Here is a 10,189-nt window from a genome sequence, read left to right as displayed (position 1 = left end):
TCGAATCAGCCAGACAATTCCCTCGGCCATTTGTCACAACCGAAATGAACCAAAATGATTTTATGGATTTTCGCAAGCTCAACCAAACAAGTATCTGAACAACATTCATGGATCAGAATGGCGAGAAGGTGGCCTTTTCGAAAATAAGATGGTTCAGCTACGGATCCAGTGAGGAGATGGATTGGGTCACAGGAGAAGCGAAACGAGTCCCTCACACAACCCAAGTGTGGTGTAGGTATACACATGACTCCAGTGAAACATGGAAAAAAGATTAGTCTGCTCAGAAGAAACGCATATGCACAGGATCTCACAAAGAAGTACACTGAACTGATCAAAATCAAGAAACCAAAATGGAAGGACATTCAGAAGCAACTGCAATACATTTCTGATGCAGCAAAGCGAGAGTTCTACGAGTCTCTGCCTCACGAGGGAGATGACGACATGGCAGATGAGAATGATGCAGAACAGTATTGTGACGACAGTGACTAGTTGTTCACGTGATTCAAAACAAAACAAGATGAAGTTAGTTTGTGTAGTGAAGCTGATATTCAACAGGACATCTTATCTGAAATTGCCTTTGATGATACTGTCTTCACACATTTCTGAAGGAATTTACTTGATGTTATGTTAAGGATTATAGTAGGAATTGGACATGTACCACAAATATTTCAAACTTTTGCTGTGTTTTGATATTCTTTTCCAAATGTTCAGCTGTTAAAGAGTTAATGTTCATGTTCAGCTGTTCATACTTGATATTTCTGCTTTCAAAGAAAGAAAACTGTTACAGTTATGTTAAGTGTTGAATTAATTTCTCGCGTTGACCTTCAAAAGTGTGCAAAGTCTTAAATTCAGTAATGAAAATCTTTACTGACGTTCCTGGTATACCAGTAAACAAGTTATGTTCTTGAATTTTCACTTCAAACAACGTTGTAATGTTAGGAAGCTACCATGTGTTTGCAGATTGCAAGAACTTCTGGCTAATGTTTTGTATTTGAATGTTTTAAATTACACCTTTCCATTTCTAATAAATTTGTTGTGAATTTATGAATAGTAATTGAATGCATAAAATTGTTAGTTTGGACTGTTTTTCAAATAGATATGGAACTTGAACTTCAAAAAACATTTCAGGGAATAAAACAATATCCATTTGGGGTTAATAAAAAAAACCATTTAAGGTAAATACACATTTGTTAATAAAGGTTTCAGTTTACTTTAAATGGAAGTGTTATTTACTTCATATGACAGTTTTACCTAGATCAAATGGACATAAATTTTATCTTCTTTCCGTCCAATGTTTTATTTGAATTTCATGTTGCAATATTATTTAAATAAATGGGAACAAAACTTTTCTTAAGAGTTTTGTTTTTTGTGTGAGTTGAGCAGTACGATTCAACCACAATAAGTCAGTAAAAGTATTAAAACCTGTCAGTGGTAATGAATGTTACAATCACTAGATGCATTTTAAGTCACCTTTTGACAAAGACAGGGGGGCACTTTTGAAGTATTAAAGATCAAACGTAACCTTGGCTTTTTTGGCATGAAACTTTGCTGACTAAGGTCATTTTGCTTTGAAATTTTGATGTGACTAAGGTGATTTTGCTTAGTACTGCACATATGAAATAATCATTTTCTTCATTTTCTTTTACATTTTGGGGAGAATCGGATGGTCAGGTAACTAATTGCCTTTGCTTCAAGCATGGCTAAGGTTTAATAAGGAATATTGTAAAAAAAATGCAACAGATTTAAAAACTCGATTTTTTCGTTCTCCTGAAAAGTTTGAAATTGTGACTAAGGTTGTTTTGCTTTGCAACCCTTCAATTGAGATAATGACATTGTTCTTTCTTTTGTCAACCAATATAGGCATTCCACACGTGAGATATTGTTAAGGTTATGGGTCAAATGATCGACCCATAACAAACAAACAAACAAACCAAGAGAAAAACAAGGGGTGCATGGTTTAACTATAGAACTCTGTTAAGATCGAAAAGTATTATTTGTCAAAGCGGTTCTGAATGACAACTACGTGCGGACGAGCATCTGAAGTACTGACCCATCTAATCATATACGATGGAAGATTTCATGTATCTTTTTGTATAAATGCAGGTAAAATGTGGTCTTACTTTCTGTTGAGTTTTCAAATCACATATGAAGGGTGATTCAATGTAGCTTTTGGTAAAAGTACAGGTCAACTGTGGTCTTACTTTCTATTGAGTTCTCCTGTCATATGTAGGGAGACTTGCTGTAGCTTTCGGTATAAATGCAGATGAACTGTGGTCATACGTTCTGTTGAAGTTTCACAACTCCATGCATAAGAAGGTGTAACCTTAGCTAATTAATTTGCTGTTACTGCCATATCTATTTGCTAAGACAGTATCGAGAGCAAAAATGACAATAACCTTCACCCATGCTCCCCAGCATATGCTGAGGGTGAATTTAACCTCTAAAGAGACAGTTTTGTGATTTCTTATTGTCCTGTGTCTTGTATGTAGAAAAATCAATCCTGTAAAGTTGTGGTTTATAATCAGACGATTAAATGTGCAGAACAATGGAATAAGGGAATAATGGAACATCTCCAAAGAGACATGTCCAACTACGTTTTTTCACTTTAGTAAGAACAGCTACTAATAGTTTTAATTGACAGAAGAAGAATCAGTTGACATTTACAGAGATGTAAGCAGTATCATTTTCAAGATGATCAGGTGTTGAGATGAATGGACTAAGTGAATAATGTAGCATCTCCAATGAGATATGTGCACCTATATAATTTCACCTTTGTAAGAACTAATAGTTCAAGTAACAGAAGATGATCAATTGACATTCAAACGTCTGATAACACTGGATACGCAGTGGGTGATAATGAGGTAGTTTCAGCTCTTCGTCTGCAATAGATACAATACTCTACATAGTCTAACATACACCAGGCGTGCAGTTTTGACTACAGATATATTTCAAGTCTTACATATCTACTACAAACAATGTTTGTGGTTGAAATAATTCATATTTACGCACAAAAGTGTGTATCCTTTTCTGGTTTGATACATGCATACTTACAAAAGATGTGTGCATTCTAATACTGAGCATAAGTGGTGAATCTGGGGATGGCAATACCTCATGTGGATATAATTTAATTTGGGATGTACAAAAATGCTTTTCTAAAATGGCTGTTGCTCATGATTGACAAAATAAGATTGTTCTTGCTATTGTAAACCAATGCCGTATTCCACATCCACATATCTGTTAAGGCTATGGGACAAATTATGGACACATAACCGAACAACCGACAAATACATAAATAACAAAACAACGTCACTTGTCAAGGGGTACATGGACTAACTATACAGCTATCAGATCGAAATGAATCATTTGCCAAAGAGGCTCTGAATGAAGTCTTTTTGCAGACCAGTGTACAAGTACTAACCACAGTAAATTCAATGCAGCTACTGGTATACACGTAAAGGTAAATGTGGCCTTACAGTCTGGTGAACTTTCTTAATGTTCATGTATATGAACGTGAAACTAATTATTCTGAAACCTAAGGTAATATCTATCTTTCAAGAGGCTACCAAAACCATTAATGTGAATAATTCTCACTGGTGTTCCTCATGACATGTACAATGTTTGTAATAATTGTGCGGGATGTTGTTTATTTTACTTTCCTCATTGTCATATACACAGCAGTGACAAGTAGCCTGTTTGAACATGATCTTGGAGTCCGAGGTAACACATTTGGTCAGAAAGCATGAAGAAGAAATACAATGATCAGGTGCAGCGAAACGAGAAAACGCATCAGAATTGCAAGTTTACATCCAAAGCGACTGTGCCGAATTCTGTGATGTGAGCACACCAGGGGTAAGGTCATTGCTGTAATATCCGTTGCAGCAGGTTGACGTCCCTCCAAGACGTGTTGCAATTTAGGCTACACCATCTCAGATTTGTGACTGCAACCCACGTTGACAAATTTTGTTCAGGGATAGAGTGTCAAGTACAGAGCATCGTTATTTTATTTATCTCAGTTAAACGCCTATACACTGGAGCAATACTGGCGCAGTTTCATCAAATTCAACGTGTTACGGTGAGTCCGTTGTGTTAGGTGGTGACACTCGTTATTGACTTTTCTGTATTGGGTTCCTGGATGATAACGTATGGTGCATATATATGTTCATAATAATTCATAATAATGCACAAACTACTTTCATTGATGGGATCATTTTAACATGTGTCCAACCACAGTCGGTAGTGAAAAAACAGTTCATGTCCTGAAACATAGACACATGAACTTACGCTCTTATAAGTATGTACAGTCTAGTTTTTGTGTGCGTTAGTTCGAAAATGCGCACACAATACATCTTTGGGTAATATTGTTGAGGTAATTACACAATATATTACAAATACATAACTAAGTATCATTCCCATGTTGCTAAATAATTCTTGGCATATATTATCGAGTGAACTTTATGCGATTTTCTCGAACGTCAGACCGGTCAAAACAAATATACAGCCAAGGGAGGCAACTCTGGAGAGCTATCTCAAAAGGCGTGCCGCTAAGATACTACTGCCATTGAACATATATGATGTGAAATGTGGCCCACGACCCACACTCAAAACTTTAAACATTGTAACCCAATAATAACTATCACTTAATCAATAAAATTACAAATCACAACAAACACACTTTCGTAACACTTTTGATGATGATAAATCCGTTGACGTGTTTATGCACAGCAAAACATTTAAATATGCTTTTAAATATTTAAAAGGTAAATGTCCAATGTACAAAATCAACCAACTCACCACTAATTTGTATAGCAAGTTTTAAAATGAAATATACACTTGGAAACAATATCACAACGCATATGGTTTATAACACCCTTTTAGTGATTTGTATTCATTTAATTATCATATTTGTCTGTATGATACTTTTCATATTTCAGGCGCAAAATATATTGATGTCAGATGTGCAGTGATATGATCAAGGACCAGCATCACTTGCACGCGGTAACGCTTTTATTGCAATAGTTGCAACGTTATCAAGCAAAACCGAAAGGTTGCATCTATTGCAATGACTAAGTTGTCACACCATAAAAGTTGTCCCTCGTCACGCTAAAAGTTTATCTTTCCTAAATTAATTAATAAAAGTGAAGGTATAGTCTGCTTGGATCAAAATGATACAAATGAATCACAATCTAGCTCCAAATCGGTTCGTGAAGAAACATTGAACGTAATGAAAACAGTAGACCATGATTCATAACGTTTGTCTCCAAAATATTTTTTTTTAACAAAACCTTACTGAACAAACTATCATCATTTAGATTTGATTTTCTGTGGGACGTTTCACGAGGGTAAAGTAACAGCTGAAGAACAGTCTCAAGGGCGGGAATCACGCTCAGCATTTAGAGGTTGTATCAAACTTGTCCGTACTTTCAGATTGTACACGTACGATGACTGGTTGAGTGATTAACTAGTACTGATTCTCTATTTCATTTTAAACTTTCAGAACACAGTTTTGCCAGATTGCTGACGTTATTTTACTCTTGGCTTTGTATACTTCATTTGAACGTCCGAAAGATCGAACGTGGTATTGTTGCGAACCACATCACATGTTATAATACCCCAGATAAGTTCTATTGGATTGAGATCGTAACGGTAAGGCGGTAAACATAAAGTTTCATGGCCATGAGCTTTGATATATTGATCTACCATATACATAGGTGTTGTTTTATTGTGCTTTATTATGTCATACACAACAAATTGAGTTGCTTTCGATGGAAACGGAATAACTTGTGTTTTTTTTTTTTAGCCATGCCACCATATCACTTTTCTTGCTGTTAGATGTTGGAGTTTTGCAACTAGATCATGCACGCTATGGTGCGTTGCCCATAACAATTACACTTTTGTGAGATAGTGCTGGTACCAGCAGTTTTTTCGCCCATTTGAAGAAACCTTACCCATTCATTTTATTGAGGAAATCTCTGTTGTCATTGGATTTCACCTTGACACGAGTGAACAATCAGGCAGAAACCCCACACGTTTACAACCTGCGTGTAATACAATCAGTCGTTCACCCTTGCACAATTGCAGTTTTCTGTAACATTGTTCTGCAAAGGAGCTATCTACCCACTTCGTGCTTGCAGTGTGGCTGGTGTTCACACATGTTTCATCCAAAAAACACTGGTTCGAATTATTCTTGATGTTTTCGTCGAATAGTGTGTAAGTATGCGTTGTGTAATTGCACGATGTCAGTTCTATAACGTAGCACCCGCCTCTTTTCCCACTTACCTTTGTATAACGAAATCCAAACCCATATTGGGATATAGTCAACGAATGTTCTGTCTCCATGTGTTTTGGCAAAATGCGTAAGAATATTGTAAACCAATAGTGAGTGCTTTCCGCAATCTGATTGGTTAATTACCCTTGTCGAATATTGTTCGACATACCTGAAAATGATGGCCTAATAACCGCACATTAATACGTTGGCACTAATACCGTACTATTTTCGCTGCATGAATTTGCATAATTGAGGAACATTACCACCTCAAATTCTTTCTCTGGGATTTTGATACAATCTTTGAAGACGACAAATTCTTGGAAGAATTATTCAAAGATGATGGTGTATACAATCACATGGCACATAATCATATGTGATCAGATAACAGTAAAGTGATTGAAGAGCCATAAAATAATATCCTTCAATGATGTTTATTCACAAATGAACTGCTCCGCAAATTTCAAGCATTCGAGTATTTAATTTGGTACAATATTCCAAGTTTAAAGATTATTATTCAGCCAAAGAATAAGTTAATGATACTTGTTTCTAGATAATGATCTTCCAAAATACACCAATGCCAGCACTCCGGACGTTTCCACTTCGAAATTCCAGCGCTAACGCTGACCCGGCTCCATCTTGTACACCGAGCGTCCCTCCACAGTCCCGCTTTGCTAAGGTTGATGAGAATGGCCTGAGGGAAATAATTGATGGGTCATTATCGAAAGCAACTGAGAGAAATACAATTTTCTTCAGAGGTGTGCAACGTTTAACATTTTGTAAACAAACCAAAAGGAAGTTACATGTTAGTTACCTCCCTTTCGCTAGACTGTCACAAGGCTTCTAAACAGAATTATCAAGGCATAAAAACAAATATAGTTATTATTTCTCAAAAACAGCTTTCAACAAGATTTACATCTGATCTAACACTGAATGATAATATTATGATATACTAAAATAGCAAAAAATAAATACTAATCGGTAATAATGAAAAGGTACTAATGCAGTCTAGAAAAATCCCACTGACACAAGCCCAAGCATATCAAAACAATTAAAAATGTTGAAATCTTACCTTTTGTGTCCGGTTTCATCCTTCATGTTGTACAAATCCCACATGAATCCCAATAATGAATCGTTCTTTCAACATCCGAAATCTGTCGTCGATATCTGCGATTCTGTTGGGTACACCTCACTTCAGTCACGATGCGTTGGCAAAAATTCACTGTCACAAATGATGAAAAACATCTCCAAGAATGCCAAGTTGCCACACACATACACAAATCACTGCCTTCGCGCAACAGCCGTCATTCTGCTATCCCATGCCGGAATCGAGTTGAAAGTTTAAAATCATACTGCACCGAATCCAGCAGTGTACAGAAGAGGTCGTACTCGGCCATTTTGCAGGGGTCTGATCGCCAACGCGTCGATTCTCGTGCCGTTGCCACTGTTTCATCATCTTGGCCCTTTTCACACTTGCAAAGTTCTTCAATTGTATCCGTGATGGGAATGTTTCAGGGCATACACAATTCTACCATAAATGTCAGCTTCGTTAATCGACAGTAGGCCTAACTTTACACGATCAAATCCTTGTGGTCATTCTTGATTGGACCAGTCTACGTAAGATTACATGAGGTGGAGAAGGTAGCATAAAATGGAATTCTTTCATTGTCATTGCAATTCCAGTGGTATTGCAGTAATTGAGATTGTAATGTTACTCATCAAGTTTAATTTTAAAATGACTGAATACATTTTGTTTTGTGTATTATATTGACAGTTATTCATTTCGAACATGACGTAACCTATCTCCCCCATTAGATAATAGCGTAACCCTTCTTTTGTCGTTTCTCGTATCTGGGGCGACAGCGAACTTGACCACGAGAGGCTAACCGCATTGCGACACACGATCGCGCTACATTCAAAGAACTCCTTGGAAAAAGGCTTCTCACTACAAATTGGTTTACAATATCGATAAATAGTTTGGTTTGTTCAATTTCCGGGATTCATTGGAATTCAACATAGGCAAATTTTAGCGTTTAAAACCTCCGGCTAACGCCGTCGGTTTTAAACTAAATTTGCCTATGTTGAATTCCAAATGAATCCCGGAAATTGAACAAACCAAACTATTTATCTGCTAGTTTTAATTGATTATGAATCTTAACTATTTTTTTAGTCACGATGTGGTTGATATACTGCCGCTGTGACTATAAACTTTAACTCTCTTGCTTAGTATCAGACATATATGGTTGCGAGATACATGTAGAGGATAGGTAACTGTTTCACACTACAAACGTTTTGCAGAAGGATTATAAAAGACGAGATGATAGCATTTTGGCGGCATTTACGACTGTATTTATATCTCATCAGCGTGCCCATTGTGACTGGAAACACCATACTCCTGCTACCAGCTCCAGATATAAATTCACTGACATATATTTTATTGAATTCAGATTAGATCCATTTTGTACAATTACATGTCCTCTTATGACTGTAGACATTGAAAAATTAATCATTGATCTTTGTAGTTATATTTGTCCTCAGTTTCACAATGTAGTTCTGTACGATTTGTTGGATTATCTAAAATGAAAGAGGGAAGCTTGTAAGCACTTGAGTCTGAACCAACCAACCAAGGGATCAGTACAAGAAGCAATGGTCCATCTTCCCACTGTGGTACGATACCCTGCTGACAATAAAGATACCTAGCCTCACCCTCCGACTCAATATAAAAAGTCAGCAAGAAAGTGTAACAGGCATGTTGGAGACACCACCCCGCAACCCCCCAGGGCCTTTTGGTTTACATGGTTAGAGAAATGACACATCTTTTTCTGATATTGTAACACAGCAAAAACATAATACCTTACAAAGAAATACAATCATGAAACATACACCATCACTCCACGTTCATATTGTATTAAGATACTAACCCTAGAAATAATCTAAGAGAAAACGATGATGTGGCATAATAAATTCAAGGTTTCCCTACACTATTGCACGCCTTTACTTCCCTACGCTATTGCAAACCGTTACTATGAAAATAAGATGCACAATCCCAGTGGCTAAATTGAACTATCCCGTAGATACTGAACACACACCGATAACACCATACTACACAACCAAACGTCTAGATTGGGTAAGACTGCAATAGTACAGGGAATCCTGGTTTTGGACCAGGTCCCTATAAGTCATATGTTTCTGATCTATTGCCCTTGTGGGAGTAATAATATGGTTGGAATGATGGTGGGCCATCATTCGAAGTTTCTCTCTATCGCCAGGTGTACAGCTCGAACGAGTGGATTGATAAGTGGCTCTCAGTTGCTAACCACAACCAGCAGGGTTCATAGTGTGATGGTAAGAGAGTTGGGTTCACAATACTTAGGTCCAACGCTTGAATCTTAGTGACAGCCAAAACTTTTGCGACCTAGATACCCTAGACACGTGAGGTTATGTAGGTCAAACGTTCAAACTGGAACACTTGACCGACCGAGATACCCTACTCACACTGCAGAGGCACCGCGGCTCTGATAGCTGGATGTTAAATTAAAGTCGGTGATCGATAAGTGACTCACTACAATGTCGCAAGGCACAATTTGTCTTTGATGTTGACATTGTATGTTTTCATGGACCATATTGGATCAGTAGCACGTTTTCTGCTATATCCGTCATATTCACCAGGCTGGTACAAGTACCTAACACTGTCAGGTAATGTTTTCTCTGTTATAGTGCGACGTGCTGCCGACGATTCAGTGGTGACAGATTTCATTTTGATGGCTTTGACGGGTCTCTTTGCAACGAGTCTGGTGACTTCGTTGTTGATGGCCGCCACCACTCACGGCAAACGTACAACACATTCCGTAGATCTATTTCCGGGATTGATTAAATCATGTGAGTACTGGCGTGAGAATAGGCGTGCTATTAATAAGGTGCTACTAA

At 37.3% G+C, this 10,189-nt stretch overlaps 1 long non-coding RNA gene across 1 annotated transcript; it reads right to left on the bottom strand.

The window, feature by feature from the left end:
- Positions 1-6,682: 6,682 nt before the first annotated feature.
- Positions 6,683-8,294, bottom strand: LOC124257848. Its single transcript, XR_006893387.1, has 2 exons — positions 7,335-8,294; positions 6,683-6,956 (listed from the first exon to the last, which is right to left on the bottom strand). It is a non-coding gene; the product is annotated as an uncharacterized LOC124257848 (long non-coding RNA).
- Between the last annotated feature and the right edge of the window lie 1,895 nt (positions 8,295-10,189).

The sequence above is a fragment of the Haliotis rubra genome, unplaced genomic scaffold (genome assembly GCF_003918875.1).
Source record: "Haliotis rubra isolate DU_JTF1 unplaced genomic scaffold, ASM391887v1 Scf676, whole genome shotgun sequence".
NCBI lineage: Eukaryota > Metazoa > Mollusca > Gastropoda > Lepetellida > Haliotidae > Haliotis > Haliotis rubra.
The sequence above is the reverse complement of the archived record's forward strand: the minus strand, read 5'-3'. Positions and strand labels throughout refer to the sequence as shown.